This window comes from Protopterus annectens, chromosome 13.part0 (genome assembly GCF_019279795.1).
Source record: "Protopterus annectens isolate FY-2018-M chromosome 13.part0, PAN1.0, whole genome shotgun sequence".
In the NCBI taxonomy this organism is placed as follows: Eukaryota; Metazoa; Chordata; order Ceratodontiformes; family Protopteridae; genus Protopterus; species Protopterus annectens.
The window spans coordinates 1096876214-1096890566 of record NC_056747.1 but is presented as its reverse complement, the minus strand read 5'-3'; the positions used below and the strand labels follow the sequence as shown (position 1 = coordinate 1096890566).

Sequence of the window (14353 nt, the reverse complement as noted above, 5' to 3'; positions counted from 1 at the left end):
CCAACAAACACCTGGGTCACCACAGCCACAGTCAGAGGAGGAATTGGATGAGGAACTCCTAGCTGCTGTCCCTGTAGGCAGATGTAGGTGTGTTCAGTATGTCCTTGCTTTGGCTAAGAGACAATACATAGCACATTCACTGACCCCCTAGGGACGCAATACCTTTTTCCTACACACACACACACACACACACACACACACACACACACACACACACACACACACACACATATATATATATATATATATATATATATATATAGTAAAATTGATGCCAGGCAACTCATACAAACATTACCTCCCCATGTATTGGCTGTGTACTGCTTGCATCAGACAGAGTCAGCCCTAAACTAAAGGTGTGTCGACTGCTGAATTTGCAAGGTAAGTCCTGAACCTAGAGTGTATTCTTTAATAATATTATGGCATTTCCTTGTATTTCTTACAGTAAACAAGTAAATAGTGGTGGATTTGAACAGAAAGTACCTTAACACATGACACCAGACACTTATATTACTTATACCTTGCCCATTAGTAATTAGTAGGCTTCAGGCATGAAAGATTCACACAGTCATACCTCTGAAGAATTCTGATGTTCCCTGCATGGCCTCTGTTTAGCACCATACCTTAGTACTAGTAAGTCATTGAAGACAGAGATTAGAAAGTAATGATACACATTGCAGTTTCAGACTAGTTTGTGTCATAACAGTAACTGAATCTTGTCCCATTCCCCAAAAGAGGCGTGTACCCTTGTTCCTCCCCCAACAGTAACTCAGCTATACTAGCCCTAAAAGAACAGTATATGCACGCTTGTGCCATCCAACCTGCACTTCATTTGTTGGCAAATGCATATCATATTATTCCCACTTAATGTCCTCTCACATGTTAAGGAAAATTATATAGCATGGCTTGCACACTGCATGTGTTAGATAACTGATAAATGATCAAGAAACACAGAAAGGTAAAGCAGAGCTGTATATTTGTAAGCATAATTATGACAGGTTGTGTAATCACTAACTACTCTATGTCCAAATATTGTAAAGATAATTAAACATACAAATCACAGCTGATTGTTTGATAGCAATGTCCATTCTAATGCAGTTGATTGTGTGAATAATGACTTTCCATTTCACTGATGTAAAGCTGCTTGTATGGCCAAGAGGACTAAGGTACCCCTCCTGTTTTCTGAAGCTGTATTGGTGTGAGGGCTCAAATTCTGACATATAGAGAAATTTGTGATGTGTACTATCAGGCTTTACAGTGCTTGTACAGATTTTGCATATGTGATCCTTAGTTTTAGTATCTTTTCCTATTTGTCTCCTTTTAATTCCATTTTTTTTGTGATGCACCACTTCCCAAAAAAAACATGTGGCTAAGCTTACCTTGTTTGTGCAATGCGCAATGATGCATGATGCTTGGCACAGGAAGTGCCCATGTTATAAAAAGTAGTCAAACACAGGAACTTGTTGATACAGCACTGGCACAGCTGAAGTCTGAAGGTCTTAATGTTTCATAAATTGCTTACCATGTGGGAAATGAAGATCACCTAGAAAGGCTTGTCAAGATGGCTGTCAAAAAGCATGGTGGGATTGATATTTTTGTGTCTAATGCAGCAACAAACCCCTTTGTAGGCAATATGCCGGATTGCATCAAGGAAACTTGGAACAAGATACGTGATGCAAATCTGACAGCAGTCTTCTTCTTAATAAAACTTATTTTTCCTCATATGGAGAAACGAGGTGGTGGTTCCATTGTGTTTATACCCTCTATTGCTGGTTACAATCCCACACTGGGTATTGGTCCATATTGTGTAAGCAAGACTGCCCTTCTAGGATTGACCAAGGTTCTGGTTTCTGAGTTTGGTTCCATGAATATTCATGTGAACTGTGTTGCACCTGGACTCATTAAGACCAGATTCAGTACGTATCTCTGGCAAAATCCAGATCTGATGAAAGAGCTAAATGAAAAATTGCCTTTGAAGAGGTCTGGGAACCCGGAGGAGTGTGCTGGTGCAGTGTCTTTCCTTTGCTCGTCTGTGCTTCCTAGATCACTGGGAAGACTCTCATTGTGAGTGGTGGAGGCCAAGTCAGACTCTAAGAAGATTTGGGTATTGAAGGGAGAAGATGAAGATTCTGAAAGCTTTGCTAATGGGGGTACATGCTTTCAATATATGCAGCTGGGATGATTTGCTTTTTTGCCCATCCTCCTTTTATAAAGGAACAAATTGTATGCTTATATCTGAAGATTAGAATTTCACAGCTTTAAAGTGTGCATAAAGATGTACTGGTATCATTTCATTGGTCTTCACACAGTGAGTTAAATATCCTTTCTTGGTTAATATAAAATGTTTTTCAGTAGCATTGGATCAAGAAAGCTAATCAGAAGAAAGTCATATGAGAAGGGAAGTTGGCATAATGGTTAAGGTTTTACCTTACAGAAACGAAGTGCAGGGTTTGATACTCACATGGGGTAAATGGTTAGGCTTAAAATGGCCCACAAGGGGAGTTAGCCAAGTACTAATCTATGAACCTATGAACATTGCAGAAACAGGGGAAAACCAGATTTCCTAGAAAGCAGACACCCAAAAACAGAAAACAGATGCATTCAATTAATGTTTTTAGCCCTCATGAAAATACAGCCTGGAGTACAGATGGGACCGGGGTATAGTAGCTAGCATTAGCAATGCATCTCTTGTTTGCACACTGCTTCTCTGCATGCAAACAGGCTACCTCACATGCGTGTACACTTTGTTAACCAACATACAAATCCAATGCTCGTTGTGCTATGGAATTGTATATATAATAGTGTATTATTGCTGTTTATTGTCAAGTTCCTTTGTATGACATAAAACTACATGTGGAAACATTGCATACTAAGGGCATAATAACCTAGTACTATATAATATAATGATAATATATGTTATGACAATAATGATAGTAATATATGTTGTTTACAATACATTCATTTGTTCCTTCCCAAACCACCCCAAACAACCACTACAACATCCTATGCCTAGGCTTGTAGAGGCCCCAGGGCCATTAGCCTAGTACACACCTATGAACCTATGAACAACCCTGGGGTCTCATTACCTTTTCCACAAATATATCAACCACAATAAAAATGTTATACATAATTGTTGTGTGCTCACTAATGGACAGGGCCTCTTGGATGTGCTAACAGCCTTCCACTGCAAAACTCAAACAGCCAAGTATGCTAAATAAAGATACATGTTGTAAGACAGCTAGGCTTCCAAACAGCCTAATGCTATTAAACTTAGACTACTAGCATCAGATGACACTATGAACAGTTGCTGGACTTTAATTGAATGTAGGCCTCCTAACCTCTTGTTACCCACATGGCTTATCAATGTAATCTACTATAAGTTCACCTGCAGTCCTCTTAAAATTAGACTTGTGTCATTGTGTGTGTGATAAGTACTGTGTTCTGTAATATGTGTCCTTAGATAGGTAGGGGTTTTATTCTCACTGCAGTCAAGTGTGTGTGTGTGTGTGTGTGTGTGTGTGTGTGTGTGTGTGTGTGTGTGTGTGTGTGTGTGTGTGTGCATGTGTGTGCATCTACCCAGAAGAACAAAAGTGTGTATCCCACAGTTACCTCTCCAATTGCATGGCTTCCCATTTTTTTTAGATTTACACAAGCCTACACATCCATATTTCATGCAGGCCTCCCAACCACTTGTCTCCCAAATGACCTGCCGATGTCATCTACTGTAAGTTCATCTGCTGTCCTGAAAAAAATTAGACTTGTGCTGTGGTGCATGTGATAAGTACTGCATTCTGTAGTCTGTGTCCTTAGGTAAGGATTATATTCTTACTGCAGTCAGCTGGGTGTGTGTGTGTGTGTGTGTGTGTGTGTGTGTGTGTGTGTGTGTGTGTGTGTGTGTGTGTGTGTGTGTGTGTGTGTGTGTGTGTCTACACAAAAGAGCAGAAGTGTGTATCCCACAGTTACCTCTCCAATGATAGGGCTTACCAATGTTTTGAGACTTACACAAGCCTACACATCCATATTTCATGCAGGCCTCCCAACCTCTTGTCTCGCACATGGCCTGCCGATGTCATCTACTATAAGTTCACCTGCAGTCTTGTTAAAACAAAACTTGTGTCATGGCGTGTGTGATAAGTACTGTGTTCTGTAGTCTGTGTCATTAAACAGGTAGGGGTTCAATTCTCACTGCAATCAAATGGGGGGTTGTGTGTGAGCTGTTGCTTGTCTTTACAGTGAGCCTTTTACAGCAGCCTGTGGGACACTGTTATCTTGTCCTCAACAGACACTGCTGGTGCCATTATCTATAAAGTGTTGACACACTCCAAGTTGGACTTGAGCCATGACACTTGCTTTAAGTACTGTGTTCTGTAGGGTGTATACTTAAATAGGTAGGGATTCTATTCTCACTACAGTCAAAAGTGTGTGTGTGTGTGTGTGTGTGTGTGTGTGTGTGTGTGTGTGTGTGTGTGTGTGTGTGTGTGTGTGTGTGTGTGTGAGCTGTTGCTGGACTTTAGAGTGAGCCTTTACAGCAGCCTGTGGAACATTTATCTTGTCCTCAACAGACTCTGTTGATGTCATCAGCTATAAAGTGTTGCCTGACACACTCCAAGTTGAACTTGAGCTGTGGAGCTTGCATTAAGTTCTGTGTTCTGTAGTGTGTGGACTTAGGTAGGGGTGATATTCTTACTGCAGTCAAATGGGGGTTGTTTTGTGTGTGTGTGTGTGTGTGTGTGTGTGTGTGTGTGTGTGTGTGTGTGTGTGTGTGTGTGTGTGTGTGTGTGTGTGTGTGTTCATAGGTTCATAGGTTAGTACTAGGCTATTGGCCCTAAGGCCTATACAAGCCTAGCCATATCAATTCCCTGGCTATTTCTTCCCGCACTATTTACTTCCCTGGACCCCTGTCTAGCAGGGTGACTGATGTGATCCCTGGGGTGAATTTCCTTTCTCCCATCCAATCATCAAGGTTCCTTTTGAAGAGGGCCAAAGAGGTGCTCTTCTTGACATGTATGGGCAGTCTATTCCAGAGTCTGGGGTGTCTCTGGGCCAGGAACTTATCCCTCCAGCATGTTTTGTTTATTGTTATGACAATGTTTAGATCCCTGGAGCATGTAGCCCTGAGGGATTGGGATTTCTTTAAGTGTAGCATGTCCAACAGCTCTAGGTTTGACATGGCCTTGTATGTTAAGCAGAGATCGCCTCTGAGTAAACGACATGTGACAGAGTATAGCTGGAGATTTTTAAGGTGGTCAGCGCAGGGCATCTGCTTTAGGCCTGTGATTCTTTTAGTGAGGTATTTCTGTGGCCTTTCTAGTTGTTGCAGATGTCTTGAGAGGTACATACCAAACGGGGTGTTGTATTCTATAATGGGTCTAATGAGAGATGAGTACAGTGGGACAATGACCTCTTTTTTTCTGGATGAAAAGCCCTTAGTGATGAGGTGTGCCACATACAAGGATTTCCTGACTGTTGTGGCTATGTGGTTATCTAAGGTGAAACCACTGCCCACCTGTGTCCCTAAGTCTCTTATCACACTTTCCATGTTTAGTGTACTGCTACCTATGTGTTAATTGATGGGTACATGTTTTTTCCCAAAGGGGATAACTATACATTTCTTGGCATTGAGCTTGAGCCCATGGCTCTGGCACCAAGCATCTGTTTCTGTAAGGCCCTTTTGTAGAGTATCCACATCATTTGGGGATTCAATAATGGCTCCCAGTTTGCAGTCATCTGTGAACTTTGTTAGCCAGAGTCCCTTAGTGTTGGTGTGTACTTCAGAGAAGTAGATGCCAAACAAGAGCAGTCTCAGGACTGAACCCTGAGGTACTCCACTTGTCACTTGTCTGGAGCTGGATTTGGAGTCTGCTACTTTTACAGTGTGGGTCCTGTCAGTAAGCCTGTTGGCAACCCATCGAGTGACGTATGGATTAATGCCCAGCTTAGTAAGTCTATCTATGATTCCAGAGTGGGGGATGGTGTCAGAGGCCTTTGGCGAGGTCCAGATAGGCTGTGTGGACCACCTTACCCTCGTCCATGGCTCTGGAGACTGATTCAAAGAAGTCAATCAGGTTCAGGAAACAAGATCGGCCCTTCACGCACCCAAACTGGGTGGGGTCCAGTGTTTGAAGGTTGCCAGTGTCTTTGTTTATAAGTTCCATGATAATACATTCCATGGCCTTGCAGATCAGGCTCGTCAGACTGATGGGACAGTAGTTCCCAAGATCCAAGGTGGATTCCCCCGTTGTGGAGTGAGATAACTGTAGCTGTGCGCTACTCAGTGGGCGCGAAGCCTGAGGTGAGGCTATGATTAAATATGTCACTTAAGTGAGGTGCCAGTTCATTTTGTAGTTCATGTAGTACACAGCCCGGGATGTCATCTGGTCCCATGGATGCTGTATTCTTAGCTGTGGAGAGTGGATTTTTTACCTGTGTGGCCATTATTAGTGGAATTTGTCAGTCTTCCAGTATTGAGATGGGCCGTTTAGGGGGTGAGAAGGGGGTGAAGTTGGCACTGAATTGATCTGCCAGGATATTGGCAATACCCTTGGGATCAATATATTTAATGCCATTCTGTTGTAGCTCAGAGCAGATCTGAGCATTGCCATTTAGATTCTTGACATAGTTATAGAATGCCTTGTGGTTGTCTTTGCAATCTTTGGAAATTTTATTTTCATAACTAGCTTTGGAGGATTTTATGAGGGATTTCATGGCAGGGGACCACCAGATTGTCTTCCTTTTTTTTGAAGGAGAGCATCTTGGTTCTATTTGGTGTGTGTGTGTGTGTGTGTGTGTGTGTGTGTGTGTGTGTGTGTGTGTGTGTGTGTGTGTGTGTGTGTGTGTGTGTGTGTGTGAACTGTTGCTGGATCTTACAGTCAGCCTTTTACTGCAGCCTGTGGGACACTTATCTTGTCCTCAACAGACACTGCTGATGTCATCCTCTATAAAGTGTTGTCTGGCACACTCCAAGTTCGAACTGAGTCATGAATACTCTAACAAGAGTGTAGACAACACACCTTCCTAGTGTGAAATAAGTGGACTGGAACACAAGTGCTTATACCAGATCTAAGAGACTTACAGTATAACAGACACAATAAGCCTTCAACCATCAACTCCCAGCTTAGAAGAGGGTAGGGGCTATCCTCCCTGCCACAAGAGTTTACACCACAAACCTTTTGAATGTAAAATAACTGCTTTGAGGCCAAGTGCTTAAACCATCTCTTGGTACAATAAGCCTCTGGCTCCCTCAGGGTGCAGTGGTGGAGGGGGTGAGTTTATCACCCATGACAAACTGGCAGGGATGGTGCATAGGATAGGATTTTGTACCACACTGCTGGTGCACTTCTATGCCAGCTGGAGACACTGCACTCCATTGTTGTATTAAATAACACAAGAGACACAGATGTCAGACACTGCAGCCATTGGTGCAGTGAGGTGACAGTGATGACAGCCCAGTGGGTGAGGACTCAATTCTCACTATCACCCAACTTGATATCTATGGGTTCTAAATATCCCAACCCCCACCGCAGCCATGGTGTTCACCACCTCATGTGTCCTTCACTGTCCCTGTTTCTTGTCTTGTTTGTCTTGTCTGCCTGCAATTGCCCAACTTACCTCATCCAGACATTCTTACAGGTCTTCCCCAACATTCCTCTGTCTCTCAAAAAATGAATGGACACCTGTCCCACAAAAAGATATCATCCTATACATAGCTCTCCATTTCACACACATCTTCATAACACACATGATTCTGTGCAATTCTCTATGCAACATATTGTGTTGTGGTTAGCCCTGTCTCTAGAGATGACAGGACAAATTCAGCCAAATTTGTATGTTTTATTCTGGAAGAAATGGATAGCTAGGGTTCTTTTCTACATCCATCCTGCACATTCCTGTCTTGTTTTCACTTTCTGACTCCCCTGCTTGTTCCCCATTTCAACACTTTCGTGTCTTCTCTATTTCTTTTCTTTAAAGAAATATTGCCCAATGGTGTGCATCTCACATTAATGAGCGATTACAGCAATAACTGTTCTTAGTATTATATAGTTCGATTGGAAACCAGTACCATCTAGCAATAATTCTTTAAAGAAAAGAAATGGGAGAGACAGGAAAGTGGTGAAATGGAGACCAAGTATGGGAAGAACCATAGCTATCCATTTGTTCCAGAATAAAACATACAAATTTGGCTGAATTTGGACTATCACCCTTCAGAGAGAGGGGTGACCACAACACAATCTGTCATATAGAGAATTGTATATAGAATTTGAAATAATCCTGTGTGACATGAACACACATGTGCAAAATGGAGAGTTATGCATGGGAAGATTTTTTTTGGGGGGATAGGTGCCCATTCTTTGTTTTGAGAGAGAGAGAGCGAGAGAGAGAGGAGTATTGGTGAAGGGCTGTAAGAATGCCTGGGTGAGATAAGTTGGGCAGGTGAGGAAGCAATTTCAGACAGACAAGACAAACAAGACAAGAGTCAGGGATGGGAAAGGACACATGAGGTGGGTGAACATCATGGATGGGGGAGAGGGATGGGAAATCTCGGTCCTATGCACATCAAGGTGGTTGACAGTGAGAATCTAGTCCTCACCCAATCACTGTCACCGCACCGCACTGCTGGCTGCAATGCCTGACATCTGCGCCTCCTACGGGTGCTCTGCACTAGGATGGAGAGAGCAGGTACTCCATTTGCCATGGGCATGCACCAACAGTGTGGAGCATAATCCTACACACCATCCCTGGCATTTCATAACATGTGATAAACTCACCCTCTCCACCACTGCACCAGGAGTGAGCAATAGGTCTGTCCTCTGGGGCAGAACTACCTGAGGGGCTGGGTAGTGCAGGGGTGACAGAAGGGTTGCTACCAGGTACTGCACAAGATGTGCTGGGTAGCTGTGCTGTAGCCGGTGGAGTCAGGGCATGTGGATCCCATGGGATATTCTTACCTCACTGTACTGTCTGAAAAACAAAAAATAAAAACGTAAACAAAAAAAAAGAAAATAATAACCCCCAAAAACATTAAAATAATAAACACTTAAAATAATAAACATACAAAAAAAGAGAGAAAATGGTTGGGATGAGAGAAAAAGGGAGAACATTAGTAACTTCATATGTGACATACAAAGCATTGATATAATTTTACTATATTCTGTTACCTTTGATTTTAATACTACAAACTTCTCTAACAAGTTTCTTCCTTACTTTTAGGACTACCTAGTTCATAACAGAGACACACTGTAGTACAGATTGTAGCCACCAATCCTTGATGTGTGCATATATTGCACATATGTGTGTCTCAATTATATTGATTACAGATTACAGAAGGTCATTTGTGCCACTGGTATAGATGTACGATGCTGCATTCCAATAATAATGAAAACATAACAGTATTGTATATTTGGAAAGTGCAGTTTTTAAACCCACAACCAAGCACTACTCAAAAATACTTCTTTGTCCTACAGACTACTGCATGCATGCATACTTTTTCTTTTACAGTTTAGAGATGCATACCCACTGTTATTTGAGAATATGGCACCATTCCTTTGTGCTACAGACTAAGACATGCATAGTTTCTTTTACAGTTGGAATATGCATGCTCAATTTGATAATATGCATGTTCTAATTATACTGAATACAGATTACAGAAAATAATTTGTGCCACTGGTATACAGCTATGAAGTTACATTCCAATAATGATGAAAACCTAATTGTATTGTAAATTTGGGAAGTGCAGTTTTTGAACCCGCAACCAGTGACTACACTAAAATACTGTACTGTTCTTTTGTCCAATAGACTACTGCATGTATACTTTTCCTTTTACAGTTTAGAGATGCATGCCTACTGTTATTTGAGAATATGGCACCGTTGCTTTGTACTACAGACTACAGCATGCATTGTTTCTTTTACAGTTGGGATATGCATGCTCAATTTGATACAACACTATTTAATACCAACTTATGATCCTTAACTTTTAATGCTACAAAATTACTATAAAAATTATTATTATTAAAATACTATTTAGACGGTACTGTTCTGATGCATATATACCATAATGCTTCCTGCATCCTTACTAGATGCAAATCATGGGATCAAATATTCGAGATTCTCTCCTCAACAGCTGTGGAAAACACAGAACAGAACATCATTATGAATACCAGTCTTGACTATATTCAGCTTTTAACTCTTACAACTAGTCAATGAAATTCATTCTTACACATCTGTAGGGTGTCCCCTGCCTGACATTCCCCGATCCAAAGCTTGAGGGTATCTGGCTTACTCCTCTGAAGGTCATCAAAATGATGTCTGCATTGCTCACCTGTGCGGGAGATACCTGTTGCACTGGTTAAGGCCCTGGCAACACTATTCCATGCTTCAGATTTATATTCTGAACCAGAATGGTCCTGCTGCAGCAACCTGTGTCCATGCTCTCTAACTAGAAGTCCAACAAAAATCTTGGACTCCTGGACACCCAAATGCTGTGCCTGAAAGTGTACACCCTCTCCAGCAACTCCAGACATGCCTGCCATAGTTCAAGCTCAACGTCTAGTGAGCATTTCCCTCCAACTGCAGTTTATATGGTGATGTTTCCTGCCTATTCCACATCTTGCACTTACTGAGAGTGTGTTCATTTTGAATTTCCAACATTTAAAAATGTTGTGCATCACTTACATTCACTCAAACACAATAGGCGAGGGTGCACACTACCAGGCAAAATGTTTGCATGATAGTAAGCGATGTGCAACAGTGGCAAACAATGCAATTTCTTGCTGATTAGGTATACAGACACTTGTGTAAATGGGCTAGTCAATTTTATCATGTATATGGTTGTCCTACACTTACAGCTATTACAACAAGAAGATTGAAAAATCTGTTGTGTATGTTGCACTTTACTGCTATAATCTGCATTCTCACAACAGTAAAACAAAACTAACACAACCTGTACTAGAACCCCATACCATCTACACTCCACCTCTACACTTAACACCTGCTGCCACGGGATTAGTGAGATGGACATCTGCTATCTTAGTAGTTATTGTAAGGTTCTCACTGTTAACCATAGCACAATGCTGCTTACCATAGTCGCATTATGCACAATATTAATTTAATGCATCTGGTTCATATGTGTGGGTATCTGGGCTCTGTCTACAACCTGGGTGGTGGATTTATCCAGTCTGTGCACTGCTGCACTTCATGCAAACCAGGTAAGTGCAGCTAAACATGTTTATGCTAAGCTGCACATCGCAAAATATTACCAGTAAAAATAAATTAAAAAAAAAGATAAATCAAATTAATTAAAACACAAAAGGAAGACTGTCCACAGTTTTGCAGAATGTCCAGATATTTGCATCATATATTTGGCCTTTTCCTTGTAAAATGGGTGGTTTATTGTGAAATCACTGAAGATTGCAGTTAATATATCATGACATATACTTCGTATCTTTCAGAAATGCATGCTTGCCCTTTACCTGCAATGATCCACATTCACTATACAGGTTTCATGGCCAGTAACACTGGGGCGAGCCACAAAACCTTCCCTATGCAGGCATCATTAATATTCATGGTGTGAGATTGCGATACCGCACGATGTTCAGTACTGTGTATGTGAATACACTCTGTGTAAGCTCTGCGTGGAACCTACATGGAGTTTATTGAATCTGGCAGAAAGTGAATAACAGAGATGGCTTGAGGGTATAAAGACAATAGATACATGACATTCCATATAAATGACTGAAAAAACACAATATATGCATGCATAATATACCTATTGGATATCTCAGTTGGGATGTTGAAAGAATTGCAATGATAAGTAAAGTCAGAGCATGCTATGTAGAAGGAAGCAGGGTGGGAAGAGGTTACGTTATGTGACCGGACAGATAGCAATTGCATTTTCCTACAGTCTTGCAATGTGCTTTAAGTTCTAATCACAACATGGGGTATGAGAAATAATCTTTAAGAAAAGAAGGGCTAGATTCCCGCACTTTGCAACCAAGGACTGAGAAAGCATGGTCTCTGCACTGAACAATAGTTAGGGGTGGGGGTGAAGGAGAAAACCTGAATGGTTAATATTGCTAAGGTTGCATGTTGATGCAACTCTATATAATCTGGTGAATGGTAGGCGGAAGATGTCATTCTTGATGTTTAAACAGATGAGAGGCAAGTCAAAAGTCAGCACATTGTTTAACAGGTAGCCAGTTAGCTTTTTCAATAGTTTTGCAGTGGTAGTCATTTCTTGGGGAGAGAGAGTGATGAATCTGTAAAAGGCATTTGAAATGGTTTGAATACTGGATACATTTCTTTTAGAGACTGCAACAATCAGAATGACACCATCCTGTAGCTAATCCAATAAGATATATCCTATTAGCCCATATAGGAGAGAGTTGATTTTTTATGTATGTCTGCACAGTCCTGGTGGAGCTGTAAATGTAAGAAAAGGTCTGAACAAATCCCAGGTATTTGAATGGACTGACATTTTCAACTGTTTTTCAGATGACTGAGGATTTGTATAAGACTGGAGATAGATGTGACTGTTTGCCTAGTACCAACAAATGTTGTTGTATAATTGTTTATCACTAACCCATTGAATAAAGACATGAAAGTCACCCTGAAGTTCAAGATCAAGAAAAGACAGAGAATGATTGTACTGGAATAGGACCATGTCATTACCATGAAGCAGGACAGGAAAATGGAATAAGTCAAAAGGGAGCTTATCATAGACAAACATTGTATAGGTGCCTGAATAATCCTTGGGGATACCTTTCTGCAGAGGGGCTGAGGATGATGAGTTCAAATTCACCAAGAAGTGGTGGTTAGAGAGGCAGTTTCAGAACTAGGACAGTGTGTCATCACTAACACATATTTCAGTGAGATGGTTTGGGTGAACTGAGTGATCAACAAGATCAAAGGCTCTTGTAAGGTAATTAAAAATTGCTAAAGAAATTAGACCTTTGTCCATTCCAAGAAAAATGTTGGTGTGTGTCCAGATAGCTGTGGATATAATGTGGGACCAGACCAAAAGGCATGCCGCTTTTGAGAGTGAAGGCGGTATTTGCTGATGTACTGATTGAGTTATAAGCAGAGTAATTTTCCAGAATCTTTCCCAGGGTGGTGAAGATAGAAATGTGCCAGGAGTCTGAGGGGTTTCAGGGACTATGTTTCTTAGGGAGAGGTTTTACTGTGACATTTTTCCAGACAGTAGACATAATATTAAGTGTAATAGGTGAAGGCTGTGTGTATGGGGGTGGGGTGGTGGTGGTGGTGGTATGAAGTTTAATCAGTCTTTGCAATGAGTGGATGTCCTTGGATTTAATAGTTCTGAAGTAGAATGAAGGGATTTATTGAGGAATGGTGGGGGTGGCAGAGTCAGTTTAAAAGTGACTAGAGTAAGGGATGGGAATGATGGTGAAATGACAAAGAAAATCAGAGGCAGTAAGTTGAGAGGATGTGTAATTCCTGGAGGAAAGCTTATTCCCTCTTGTAAAATGGTTGACTTCTTTCCAGAAGTTGTGTGGTTGTTTTATTATTTAGCATAGTTTGTATGATTTCATCAGGTGAGTTTTATTACAGCATATTGTTGGCTTGACAAGGTTGCATAGCTGTGTGTAGCATTGTCTATTTATGGTAATAGGAAGAACTTTCCAAGAATGCCATGTTTTGTCTCTGAGTTGTAGAAGAGCTATAACCTCATCGGTTAAGCAGATATTCATTTTTGATTTGTATAGTCTTTGGATTACTGTAAAGCAGCAGTTTTGCAGGTGAGACAGTACAGACATGAATAGTTCTGCAGCAGAGTTAGCATCAGTTGAATTCAAAATTGGTGACAAGTCCATTGAGGAGAGGGTGGTTTTAACTCATTCCCTCCAGTGGAGCTCAGGAAATTTGTACTGTGACTTCCAATGGGCAGAGCTTTTTGATAGAATCAAATTATGTCCTCACATTTCTAGCAAATGTTCATATCTCTGGAACCTTACAGGTTGCTAAAAAATTGTAATGGCAAACTCTTCAGCACAAACTATTTTATAGTGGCAATATTATTTAGGTTCTTGGTCTTAAACTAAATTGTAAAAGTCACAGTAAACACAGTAACCATTAAGGTTGTACTATATTGTAAAAACCTTGCAATATCTCAGCACCCACTCAAGTTGCAGCATGATACCTGCAGCATTTTGCTCATCCACCTGAGAGCATTCATATGAAGCTAAGGCGGTTCTGTCTGTTTGATATGGTTATCGAGATTTCTAAAAAAAATGGGAAATTTATGGCAATATAAATAAATATTATATCAATAACAATTATTATCTCTTCACCTGAAAGAGACAGAGGTGTCAAGTTTGCCAGTGTGTAAATTTTAAGATGA

The 14353-nt window shown here is 41.0% G+C and overlaps 1 pseudogene; it reads left to right on the top strand.

Annotated features, from left to right (window-relative positions):
- Nucleotides 1–1408: 1408 nt before the first annotated feature.
- Nucleotides 1409–2094, top strand: LOC122788026 (annotated as a pseudogene).
- Nucleotides 2095–14353: the final 12259 nt, after the last annotated feature.